The 12,936-nt window shown below is 48.9% G+C and overlaps 1 long non-coding RNA gene across 16 annotated transcripts in view; it reads left to right on the plus strand.

Annotated features, from left to right (window-relative positions):
* Positions 1 to 5,448: 5,448 nt before the first annotated feature.
* Positions 5,449 to 12,936, plus strand: part of LOC136144681 (uncharacterized) — a 421,108-nt gene continuing 413,620 nt past the window's right edge. For 3 of the 16 annotated variants that reach the window (XR_010658618.1, XR_010658623.1, XR_010658617.1), the window contains exon 1: positions 5,452 to 5,667. This is a non-coding gene — a long non-coding RNA (uncharacterized lncRNA). Of the gene's footprint in view, positions 5,668 to 6,756; positions 6,927 to 12,936 lie in introns of those variants that run through there. The other 13 variants (XR_010658626.1, XR_010658619.1, XR_010658620.1 and 10 more) reach the window with 9 other exon arrangements.

A 12,936-nucleotide genomic window follows, 5' to 3' on the forward strand; every position in this document is an offset into this window, starting at 1 on the left:
AATGTCATGTTTGGTGGTGACTCAGTTATGAAGTTATGTCTGACTCTTGAGACCCCATGGACTGTAACCTGCCAGGCTCCTCTGTCCATGGCATTTCCCAGGAAAGAATACTACAGTAGGTTGCCTTTTCCTTCTGTAGGGGATCTTTCCAACCCAGGGATCAAACCCTGGTCTACTGCATTGCAGGCATGTTATGTTTACTTTACCACAATTAAAATAATCAAACTTTTAAAATCTGAGACTTTGATGAAGTAACTCACTAAGAGTCATCTGATAGCTTTTGGATTCAAATTCAGATCTTCCTGACATCAATGTTTTCCCAGTGCCCTCGGTGGGATGGTGACAGGCTGATCTGTATGGTCCAGAAGTGTCCATGCATTGAGAGCTCACTTTCTCTTTTCTTTGCGCCCAAAATACAACCTGACCCACTTTCATTTCACCTGGAGGCAGATGAGCTGTTGGCCACCTAGGCCAGTTGACTTGGTGTCCGGTCCTGGCGCAGCCACAAGCTTGATCTGACCTTGGTCAAGACCAGTGAGCTCTCTGGGTCTCAGCTTGCCTGACTGACTCGATGAATGAGAGTTGTGGTAAAGTCTCCGCCCAAGGGCTATTCAGAGGCTGAAGAGGGAGGTGAGGTGGACTCAGTAACTCCTAGAGATCGCCAAGCAGGGCTGGTGAGAACGTGATCATGAGTCCGACCAGGAGAAGAAGCCTAGGGTATTCTCTGAATTGCTTGTGGAAGAGGAGATGCTGGGACCAATCCACGAAAAAGCACAGGTGACCCCTAACGCAAGATATTCTAGAAGAAAGAAAAAGCAAAGGAGATGAGACAGTTAGAGAATAGATGACTGGTGGGGGGTAGCAGGTTGGGGACAGCGGAGGGGAGAAACTTGCTTCTTCTTAAGGTAAATCTGCAGAAACTACCTTTTTTTTTTTTTTTTTTTTTGGCTGCACCTTGAGGCTTGCAGGATCTTAGTTCCTTGACCAAGGATTGAAACTAGGCTTTCAGCAATAAGAATACAGAGCTCTGATCACCGGACTGCCAGGGTATTCCCTGGAGAGACTACTTAGAGGCTATCAGAGAGGAGCGATTAGAAGGCAGAGGGACCAGCTAGGCTGCAGAATCCAGGAGGGAGAGATAGAAGCCTCTTCCATATCCATGACTGTGAGCATCAGGAAAGATGGGTGGGTGAACCTCTAGGCTGTAATCACCTGATAAACCTTGGGAAGAGAAGAAGATGGAGGTTCCGTACCCCAGCAAGTGATGGACCCTGTTCTCATTGCTATTCAGGCCTGTGAATTCAGGCAGAAAAGAAAGGACCATAGGTTTACAGAGAGTATTCTGAATACAAGCAGCTTCCTTCTCTTTCTGGGGCTTCCCAAGTGGCTCAATGGTAAAGAATCTGTCTGCCAAGGCAAAAGGTGCAGGAACCTGAGATTCAAATCCTGGGTCAGGAAGACCCCCTGGAGAAGGAAATGGCAACCCTTTCCCATAATCTTGCCTGGAAAATCCTATGGACAGAGGAGTCTGGCAGGCTACAGTCCATAGCAGAGTCAGACACGACAGAGCAACTGAACACCAGCACCTCCTCTTTCTGCCCTGCCTTTGTTCCTCTGAGTGTGACCCTTGGCCCCTCCCTTAACATACACTTCCTGCCTGGGCTCAGTCCTGCTCTGGGCATCCACTACCCATGAATATAGGGCACTGGGAGCCACCTGCCTCCCAGGCTTCACCTGGAAGGACCAGAGGTTTGTGAAACCCTCGCAGTCCACAATGGAGGCATCCCTTCCCCCACCCAGGCTTGCATCTTCCAGTGAGCTCCCACCCAAAGAGTGATACTCCACCAACCCACCATTTCTGAAATCCCAAATCTGGCACTTACCCTTGAGCCTTCCCCTGCTCTCCCCCAGATTTACTGGGTGAATGTGTTTTCCTAAGCATTTACCTATTTCTCCTCCTTCCTAAGGCAGCTTTCCTCTGGTCCAAGCTCTCACTGTTTCTCACCCAGGTCCTAAGTGGCATCTTCCTTTCTTTAAGTCAAAGGCGAGAATACTTGGACTTCAAGGTCTCTCAGAATCTGATCTACCTTCCTCTGACCCAATTACCCTTTCTTCACTTTTCCAACAGTGATTTCATACTCCAGTGATACCAGACCACTCAGAGTTTGTCAGACTCTACAAGGATGCACGTTCCTTTTGCTCAAACACCTCTACTCTCCTCTCTGTCCAAGCTATTTTTCAAGCTGCAGTCTCCACTTCCCCTGGGGATTCTTCTTGGCCTGTGCCAAACAGATGCCTTTCTCTGTGTTTCTACCGCACCTGGCACTTTTCCACCCTCATTCTGCTACCACAGGATCCAGGGTGTCTGTTCAGTCATTCACTTATAGCTTCTACATATATTCATTGAATTGGTGCTGGGGGTGAAATGGGGAGCTGAACACACGTGATTCCTGCCCCAAAAGAAAATGATGTCTGCAACTGTTTGCCGATCTGACTCCATATGCCTTTGTGGAATGATTGATGATCTTGCTTTCATGTGCCTCCAGGCTTGACGCTTGTGGTTCCCTTGGCCTGGAACACTCTGTGGTCAGTCTGCACAGCCCCCAACCACTCTAGCTCTTCACCCAGATTTACCCATCTTGGTAGCGTTACTGTTGGAATTCCCTTGCCTGTTGGCTTATTTGTCTGGCCTTTCTCACTAGAATGAAAGGTGCTCAAGAACAGGATTCTTGTCTGTCTTATTGCCACAGAGTCTAGGGGACTAGTTCGTGCCTGATACTCAACTGGGGTTCCAAATGTGTGATAAGTGAATGGGTGGATTTTGCAGATAAGGAAGCAGATGTAGTAAAGGGAAGGATTGGGACTTTACTGGCAGTCCAATGGTTAAGATTGCATCCGTCTAATGCTGGGGGCTTCGGTTCAATCCCTGGTTGGGAAACTTAAGATTCTGCATGCCAAGAGATGCAGCCAAAAAAACAATAAGTAAATAAATAAATAAATAAAATTTTTAAAGAAAGAAGGAAAAGGGAAGGACTGACCATGAGCATGAAATTATGTAATTATAGACCCAGTATTAAATAACCATGGGAATTTCAGTTATGGAATGGAGTGTGACGATTTAAAAACATTAAGAAAATTAAGAGATAAAAGAGGTGAAGTAAGGGCAGGTGGGAGCAAGGTATTGCCTGCTAAGAGAAATTTATAATCAACATCTTTTAATATGTCTGTTGACTATTTGTATGTCTTCTTTGGAGAAATACCTACTCATAAATAATTATATAGAGAGACCTACAAAGAAAACACCATGACTGCACTCTCCTTTTGTTCATCTGACCACTTGCCAAATTATTTAGGAAGTGATATCTCTCACGTGGTAAGGAAAGATTTAAAGTTTAACGATTCCTTAACTTCTTGTTGACTTCTTTGTCTTCTATTCAAAGAAAGTGAAATGCCTTAAATTTAAAAATAGCAACTACACAGTATTAAGATTTCAAAATCAATATATTCTTCCTGTCTGTCAATCCTGCATCTAGCTATCCATCTACCTGGATACATAAATAAGTATGACTAAAAAGATGTCTTGGATTTATAGAATATTTATGGAAAGTATTTCTGGCTGATAAAATTTTTATTTCCCTTTATTTTCTATACTTTCTTGTGCAATTTTAATTTTTTACATTGTACTTGTACTGTATCCCTTATGCAAGAAGAGAACAAGTTTTAAAAAAACAATTGGAAGTAGGTATACCAAAATGTCATTTTAGTTAATTTTGGATGGTAGGAATAGTAAGATATTTTCTTTGCATTTCTTCTGAAAATGTTTTTTATTTTAAAGAGGAATTTAAAAAATGGAAAAATGTGAATTTAAGATGAATATTTCAGGGATCCAAAGAGAGCAAGCAAAGAAAGTCAAGGTCATCGTTTAGTGAGTCCTGGGTCAAAGTGTCTTTTCAGCCCAGAGAGGCCCCAGGGCAGACAGCCAACAGGAAGGATGCAGTAGCCAGAGAATGGAATTGTCATTGGAAGCCTGGCCTCACCTGGCCTGCAGATATCGAACAGGAGGACGGCCAGCTTCCCCGGGGATGACAGAGGTCGGTACCAGGGAGAACTTTAAGCAGCCAACGGGCTGTTCTCACAGTTCTGACAGTGCCTTATGCAGATGCTGAGGTCTGACCATCAGAACTCCAAGACCAGGCACAAAACAAGCGTTCAGTGATTATAAATGAATCTGTGTTTCAGATGGTACAAGGAGCATTACCTGAAGTTTTGCTTTTTTTTTTTTTTCCCCAAGAGAGGGGAACCAGTCAAGTCAGGAAGAAGCCCTTGGAATAGGAGAAACTGAATACAACAGAGCGGGAAGGATGGGCCGAAGGCTGCTGGGTGGGCTGGAATTGAAAGCGAGGGTAGTGCACTGGGTCGGGGAGAGAGGGACAGTCTTCGCATCCATAATTCTCAAATCACTCTCTTGCGTGTCCATCTTTTCACCGGGCTGTGACCTTCTTCTAGGGTTTGTATCTAACTCTTCTTTCAGTCGCTCCTCCCAATCGCCTAGCAGGGCGCCTGGTTCCCTTAAGGGCTCCCGAGATGATGGAGTGAACTGGAGGCAGCTCCTCGCTTCGGTCCAGTCCAGGGCTTTTGCAGAGAAAGCAAGATAAATGCTTTCCCTGCAGGAGGCCAGCGCTCTCTCTTTCCTTCAGGCGGGGAGGGGGCGGGGAACTGGACATTCACGGGGGGTGGTAGTTTAATACACCCGAGGGGAGGCAGCTGTGTAGACAGACGCCCTCTGCACGGATGTGCCAACCTCAGCCCTCGCGGGCAGCTGGAGACGTCGAAGGAGGTAAGAAGGGTGAGAAGGTGTGTGCGCCTCTCTTACCAGGCCAGCAGATGCTGGTGGTACCCAAGAAGGCGCTCGGGTTTCTAGAGATGGAACTAAGCCAAGGTCTGCTGCGCGGAGAGCTCCCATCTTAGAGCGTCTCGGTCCATCTTATTTCCCTAAACTCGCCTTCCACATCTGGCAAGTGGGAAGACTCCAGGACGCCGGCGGGAGGGGGGGAGGGTGTGGAGGTGTGGGGAGGAGGGCAGCTGAAACCGCCACGCACAAGTGAATGGGCACCATCATCGAGTTCGAGCTGACTCTCCCCGGGCCGTGGTGCGAACGCAGCCAGGACCCCCCAGCCCGGTGCGCAGCGCGCCCTCCCCCGCTCCATCGGGGCCCCCGGCGGCCCAGGCCCTCCCCGCCTCCGCGCGCGGCCCTCCGCGGCTGGATGCCCGGGGCTGCTCCGGCCGCGGGCGGAGGGGCTCCCGGGGCTGCAGGCAAGGCGGCGGGGAGCCGGAGGGCGCCGGCGGAGCCGGGGCAGAGGACGCACGCGGCCGGCCGGGCGGCGCGCGCTTTCCCCTCCCCCGCGGCCCGGAGCGCGAGCCGCCGTGACGTCAGGGGCCGCCCGCCAGCCCCGCGCTCCAGCGGGCAGAGCGCGTGCGGCCGCCGAGCACATGGGCCCGCGGGCCGGGCGGACTCCGGGCGGCGGGGCCCGGGGGAAGGGCGAGGGCCCGCGAGCGAGGATGATCCCCGGCACGCCCCCGCCCCGGACCCCCTCGAGTGGATTTCCACGCGGAGAGGATGTTGGCGGTCCCGGTGACCTGCGGAGACACGGTTGGAGCCACCTTTCAGTAAGTTACAATTTTGTCCTCCGCCTTTCTGGAGAGTCGGCAGCCTTGGCCTTGCGGGGAGGGATGCGCGGTGGGCAGCTGGACCGACGGAAAGAGCTTTCAGATCCCAATATGTTTGTTAACCGTGCACTTTCCTCATCTCCAGACTCTAGACGGGCAGCGAGTTTGGGGCGTTTGGGGGCGGGGGGAGGGGAAGAGGGTGACATCAAATAGCCCTTGCAGAGAGATAATTCCGGATTTGTGGTCTTGATGAAAAGTATTTATTGTAACCTCCAAATATAGACCCCCCTCCGATCAGTACTGATTAGGATTCGCAGACAAGGTCGGGAGGCCCCTTTGCTAATTGAGAAGCCTGTGAACCATATGATACACCCTGCATTCTTGCCCATCTCCCCCCGCCCCACCCCGCCCCAACTCCCCAACAAGGTGATTTCCGAAAACTCAGCAACTCTGGTTTTGGAAACTTTCTCTTCTTGTGCCTTACATTTACTGATTTTCCGGGTGCCCCCACACCCTCATCCTGGTAATTCTATTTGGATGGATTGTTGGTTTATTTAGGTTTACCCTCCCGAGGCTAATGTGCTTTTATTTATGCCAGCGTTTGTGGTCCAAGCAAGCCTAGACTTTCGGGAAGGGCGACCATGAGGGTGCATGTGGTTGGTGTGCAGGTATTTTCCCGAGTTGACAGGCATGGAATATTCTGTTCACTTGAGCCCCTGACTTCAGGCCCGTCTGTAAGATGAGAGAAGAGAGGAAATCCTTAAGTGAGGGGTTTTGGGGACATTTGGGTGTTTCTTTTCCGTCTTCTGTTTTCCAAAGGGAGACTGGCGGCCCCTCTCGCATCCCCCCCTCCCCCACCACTTTGCGTCCTGGCTCCTGGAGCTGCGCAGTTGTTGGAGCAAAGCGGGAAGAAACGTGTGTTTGTGTGTGGTGGGTGCACGGAGGCTCTGAGGAGGTAGGGACTGTGTCTGCTGCGCTGTTTGTTATAGGATGTTGCAGCCCTCTTTTGCATACTGGAAGTGACAAGTTCAGGCTTGTTCATCTGACACAGTCCTGTGGTCACAACGAATCTGTTTCAAGCTTTAACCAATGAAGGAGGGTGTTGGATGGATCCTCTGAACACTCAGTGGGACTTCCTGAAAGATTTATTAGGAGAAAAACCTTCCTGGAAGCTGCAGCAGAACAAGCACAGAGTGGCTGGCCTGGGCAAGAGCCTCCTGGCTTGATCGCCACTCTTTGGGAGCAATTACATCCTGGAGGTGAGGAGTACCTCGTGGTCTGAGGCCTTGGTACGGCACGACTGGGATTCCATGGATGGGTCTGGTGATGGCATGGCCAAGAAGGTCCGGGGTGGATCATAATGCTGTCCCCAGTGAATTCCCGAGGCAGGGGGCGGGATTTGTTCTGTGGTCATTTTTGTTTTGCCTGGTGAAGGGTAACTTTTTATTGTTGTTGCTTTACTGACTTTGAGTGCAAAATTTTGCATCATCCAGGCTTCTCTTGAAAAGGAGAAGAAATCAGTTTCTTTTTCTGATTGATTCCCTCCCACCCCTGGGCGCATGCTGTCTGGGCTTGCCCTTTCTGATTGGGACTAGAGCTTTTCTGGGCTGGAAAGAGGGAGTTCTTCTCGATTCTGAAATAGCAGACAGACCCTATCCCCCGAAACTGATTTGTGAGTTTGCTGATCTAAAAACTGGGTAAATTCTCACCAGCCACATTCAGCTGATCTCTTGTGCTTTAGCTTTCTCTTTTCCTCCTAAATGGCAGGCAAGCAGGCAGGCTGGGTTTCAGAGCCTGTGTCCCAGGGCTTTCTGCCTGACCGGGAGGGACGTTTTTTCTCGGCTCAACTAAAGAGCCTCCGGGATGATATTTACTCCTCTTTGTGTGAGTTTCCCTGAAAGTGGTGATACCCATGGCTGGTGGTTGAGCCTTCCCTGTGGGAGCAAGGACCTTGGATGGTTGCTGGTCCATGTTCCTCGGCGAGGTAGCCTTGGGCCTGCTAATGGCTGCGCTTCTCTCTGTGCTTTAGGTGTCAGATGGCCTCTGGGTGCTCAAGCTTTTTCTTTAGTATTTCCTGTCCTCGTTGGCTGTGGACATGGCGTTCTCCCCACCTGCCCCCTTTAAAATAAGAAAAAAAAGACAAACCTCTGGATGCAGGTTTGTGATCTCTTTAAGAAACCAGGATTGTTCCTGCACATACCCTGGGTCAGTGGGGGGACTCCTGACCCAAAATGGAATAATTTTGAACGTGGATGAGCCCTGTTGATGGTCATTTCTACCCTTTCCCAAAAAACGTCAGGGGTTTGAGGCCTTACAGGAGGCACTGCCAAGGTGGGTCCTTTGATAGACTATGCCTCTGTCTCTTCTATTTTTTGGGTCCCAAATAATCTAAGACTCTAACAACAATAATAGTAAATGATCATAATGGTAGTGTAGTAGTTTCTTTCTTCCCCTCCCTACCCCCTGGTTTTTTTTTTTTTGCCATGCCACGTGGCATGCAGGATCTTAATTCCTCCACCAGGGATGGAATCCTTGCCCCTTGCAGTGGAAGCATGAAGTCTGAACCACTGTACTGACAGGGAATTCCCGATAATAGTAGTAGTTTTTGTAATAACACTGAAATCTTATATCAGGCCGAGCTTGTTCTTCCCATTTTATGCTTCCTATTGCCTCACCACGGCAGTTACAATAAAGTGTCCAGCAGTGATGGAGTTCTTACTGTGGGCCAGCCTTGAAATGCTTTATATTTGTTATTTCATATAATCTCCCAGCTATTGTGCTGTTGTTTAATTGCCAAGTCGTGTCTGACATGGGGTCGCACCCCATGGACTCTAGCCCGCCAGGCTCCTCTGTCCATGGGATTTCAAAGGCAAGAATACTGGAGTGGGTTGCCATTTCCTTCTTCAGGGACCCAGGGATTGAACCCGGGTCTCCGGCATTGGCCACCTGGCCAGCTACCTGGGAAGGTAGAATTATTGTTGTCATGACTGTTTTGCAGATGGGGAGCCCACAGGTCAGATTAAGGATTCCCCACCCCCGCCCCCCCGCCCCGCACCTTCAGGTCATACAGCCACGGAGTGGCAGAGACACCCGGATTTGCACTGGCCATCTGACTCCCCAGGCCCACTCATAGAAGTCAGAGGACAATGAAACTAAAGACAGACAAAGGTGCTGCTCCGCCTGGAGCGGGAAGGTCAAGCTCATTCTCCAGTCATCCCTCCTTGCCCAGGCACAAAGAAAAACCCCACACCTCGTGTGGAGACCCCGCCTACCCTGACTGCTGGCCTGGTTGGGGTCAAGAAGCCACGAGAATGGGGCTTCAGTGCTCAGAAAATTCTAAACTGGAGAGTCTGGGGACCTCTGGGGCCAGGGGACAGCCTCTGTCTTGGTGCAGAATCTATGGGCTTTTGCAGAAAGCTGTATCCAGGTGTCTGGCCTGGCTCTGTGACCAGCATTTATTACTAACAACATTCACAGCAGATGGGAGATAGAACTGTTTCTGCAAATGATCCAGACCCTCCACCTCCACGACCTGCCCCCCCCCCCCCCCCCCAACCGATCCGGAGTACCTTCCTCTCTCTTGGGTGTGTTTTGGTCCTGTAACCACCCTAACAATACAAAGATTGTATCGTCCCAACCTCGTCCTGAGAAACAAAAACAATGCCAGCCCATAAACACAAGATTCACAGTCACGAGGCCCAAATGGTCTCAGTTATTTTTTTAATTTCAGAGTTCTGAATTTTCTTTTATTTTCTCTTCCTCTTTTTTTTTTTTTCCTTTTTTTGAAGGGGGGAGGTAGGGGTGGTGTTGTTTAGTTGGTGCCCGGTGGGTAATCAGAGCCCCTGTTATATCTGTTTATCTGTTTCTTCTCCCTCTTGGACCATGAACTTCTTGGGAGCAACAAAGGAGTAGGGATGGGCTGGGAGGGGTGGTCGCTGTTTCATCTGCTGGCTCACACAGCCCTGAGACTGGCTCCAGGTGGTTATCGAAGAACTACTTTATTTTTAAGTAAACAAGCCATGCCCATCCCTCAAGTCATTGTCTTCTTTAGATGTGGAGCAGCCCGTCAGGATGGGAGGCGGAGGGTTTGCCCCCCAGGGAGGAGACTCTGAAGAAAGGAAGGAAGCTGGAAAGCAGAGGAAGGCAGCTGGGATGGCTGAGGGGTAGTGCAGAGCTGGGTTACTGTGGGGCAGGTTGCGTCACCTCTGGGAGCCTGTTTCCTCACCTGGAAGATGAGCACGGTAAAGCACCACCTTCTGCCCTGGCTGAGAGGAGGAAATAGAGGATGCCCAGCAGGCAGGCATTCAGCAGGGGCCTGGGCTCCTGCTTAGCCCTCAGCAAAAGGTAACTGATAATATTACTGTGGCAATTACTGGGTTTTATTGCTTCCTGTGGCTGCTTGGAGCTGGTGGTTTCTGAATACATTTTAATGTGTAACAGTAACATTCTGGTTACGTAGATCATGAAGTGGCAGTGACTTTACTAGTGTTCTTTGCAAGCCTCTGAACGAAACACTGGCTAATAGAAGAAAGATAAGAAATCAGGAGAGGTCTCAGAAAGGACAGAAATCAGAAGGTACCCCTCAGTTGGCAGCCTGCTTTTTCGTTATTTCAGCTCTCAGCTGCTACACGGGGAGAAGAATAGTGTCTCCCTCTCAGGCATGATGCAAAAAAAAAAAAAAAAAAAAATTGCACTTAGCACAGAGGAAGTAAGCTCTTGAGGAAGACAGAAAAACGCTTGTTTTTACTGGTTATTCTTTAGGGCTGTCTTTCCCTGGCTGTTGTTTAGTTGCTAAGGCATCTCTGACTCTTTGCCACTCTGTGTACTATACTGCTTGCCAGTAGCCTGCCGGGCTCCTCTGCTCATGGGATTTGCCAGGGAAGAATACTGGAGTGGGTTTGCCTTTTCCTTCTCCAGGGGATCTTCCCGATTCAGGGATTGGGCCTGTGTCTCCTGCATTGGCAGGCGGATTCTTTTACCAGTGAGCAACAGGGAAGTCCTCCTTTCCTTGGTACATTGGCCCTTAACATTTGCTGCTCTGTTTAAGATGGCCTGACTGAGCTGTTTACTTACTGGGCAGTTGCCCTGTCGCAGGCACTGTTCTAGCTCCTGGAGGTCCAGCAGAGAAGCAGAGACAAAAACCCTTGCTCTCCTGGTGTTTTCATTCTATCCAAGTCACACAGTAGGGACAGTGTGGTCCCCACAAGGAGGCAGAGAACAGATGGATGCAATACAGGCAAATACTACAGCGACTCCTGACCCCACTGTATTAAGAGGTGTGAGGTGCTTAGCACAGAGCTGATGTGGTAGAGACTTTGTAAGTGGTGGTTGCTATATTTGTTATTGTTTTTCTTTGGTGGCTGCCTCATAAAGTAGCAACCTCCCCTCCTCCCATTTCCATGCCTGAGTCTTACTATTGTCTATGGTACTTGTTGTGGACTGAATGTCTTTCTGCAAAATACATATGTTGAAATACTAACTCCCAGTGTGATGGTGTTTGGAGGTGGAGCCTTTGGGAGGTAATTATGGATTAGTTCAGCTCAGTTGCTCAGTCGTGTCCGACTCTTTGCAACCCCATGGACTGCAGCATGCCAGGCTTCCCTGTCCATCACCAACTCCCAGAGCTTGCTCAAACTCATGTCCGTCAAGCTGGTGATGCCATCCAACCATCTCAGTCCTCTGTCGTCCCCTTCTCTTTTTATGGATTATGGATAGATGAGGTCATTAGGGTGGGGTCTTTATGTGGTGATTAGTGCTGTTACCAGAAGAATACCAGAGAAATTTCATCCTCTCTCTGTCTCTGTGAAGATCCAGGAGGAAAGTAGCTGTTTACAACCCGGAAAGAGAGCTCTCATCAAAATCAGATTGGCCACAACCTTAGTGTTGAACTTCTTAGCCTCCAAAACTGGGAGAAATAGCGTTTCAGTCATTTAAGCTACCTGTCTATAGTGTTTTGTTATGGCAGCCTGAGCAAACTGAGACAGCACTGATCATTACCTGGTATATTGTGTATCTGTCTTCTCTCCAGAAATTGTTAACTTGGTAGGGCTCATGGATTCATTTATTCATTTCTTAAAAAATTCCTCTGTACTACACAGCATGTGGGGTCTTACTTTCCCAAACAGTGATCGAACCTGTGACCCCTACATTGAAAACTCGGAGTCTTAACCATTAACCCAGGGAAGGTTGAAGCCAGGGAAGTCCCTATTCATTTTCATTAATTCAATACATTGCATACCAGCTCTGTGCCAAGCAGAGTTCTCAGTGTTGGGAATGCAGGAAGGAGCAAAAGAGATGTTGCATGAATGGTACTTGCATTATAGCTAGAATAGACATCCGAGCAGCAGACACAGTAAACTGAGGATATTAACAGTGTATTCGAGGGGAATGTGTCCTGTGGGAACAAGGGTCAGGGTCTGGAGTGTTAAGGTCAGTGTTAAGGTGGCTTTAGGGCAGGCTCCGCTGAGAAGCTGATATTGGAGCAGCCTTGAAGGAGGTGAAGGGATTCGTCTTAGAGGATGGTGTTTGAGCCCAGGAAAGAGTCAGGTTAGAGGTTGAGGGCAGGGCTGGACTGTGTGATGGGGGAGCAAGATGAAGAATGAATTGGAGTGGTGTGAGCAAGGCGGACAGAGGTAGAAGGGGAAACCGCTCTTTGGCGGTGTTGCTTGTAATATCTCCAGGCCTTTCTAAAAGATGAAAGATGCTGTCTTGTACGCAGTAAAATGGGGAGCCATGGAATGGTTTTAAATGGAAAGCTGATTTGGGCTGCTTTAACTTTTTCTTAAAAGAAAAAAAAAATTAATTTTGGCTGCGCTGGGTCTTCATTGCTGTGCCAGGGCATTTTCTCCAGGTGCGGTGCAAGGGCTTCTCACTGCTGTGGGGGCGGCTTTAATGACCAGGCAGGAGTGATCTGAGTGGGTCCTGCCCACCCTGGGGTCGTAGCTGAGGAGTAACTTCCCAAATTTACAGTTAGAGAGATAACAAACTCTATAGAGGGTGGATCTTAGAAGGGAGGTGCTGAAATGGCCCTGGGTGGACAGACTGTAATTAGGGAAATTGGAATTATCTTTTTTACAGATTAAAAAAAAAACCTATCTCTAAACATCTGAGGGGACAAGTCTGTAAAGATAAGTGTTGTTTCTCGAGTTAATGCAATCACTACTTTGTCTTTACTGTGGTTTTTTAAAAAAACAGTTATAATTGTGTATGTATGTTTATGTCTGACCTTGTAAGTTGTAAGCATTCCTGAACATTATTACATATGCTTTG

This window comes from Muntiacus reevesi, chromosome 12 (assembly GCF_963930625.1).
Source record: "Muntiacus reevesi chromosome 12, mMunRee1.1, whole genome shotgun sequence".
Taxonomy (NCBI): domain Eukaryota; kingdom Metazoa; phylum Chordata; class Mammalia; order Artiodactyla; family Cervidae; genus Muntiacus; species Muntiacus reevesi.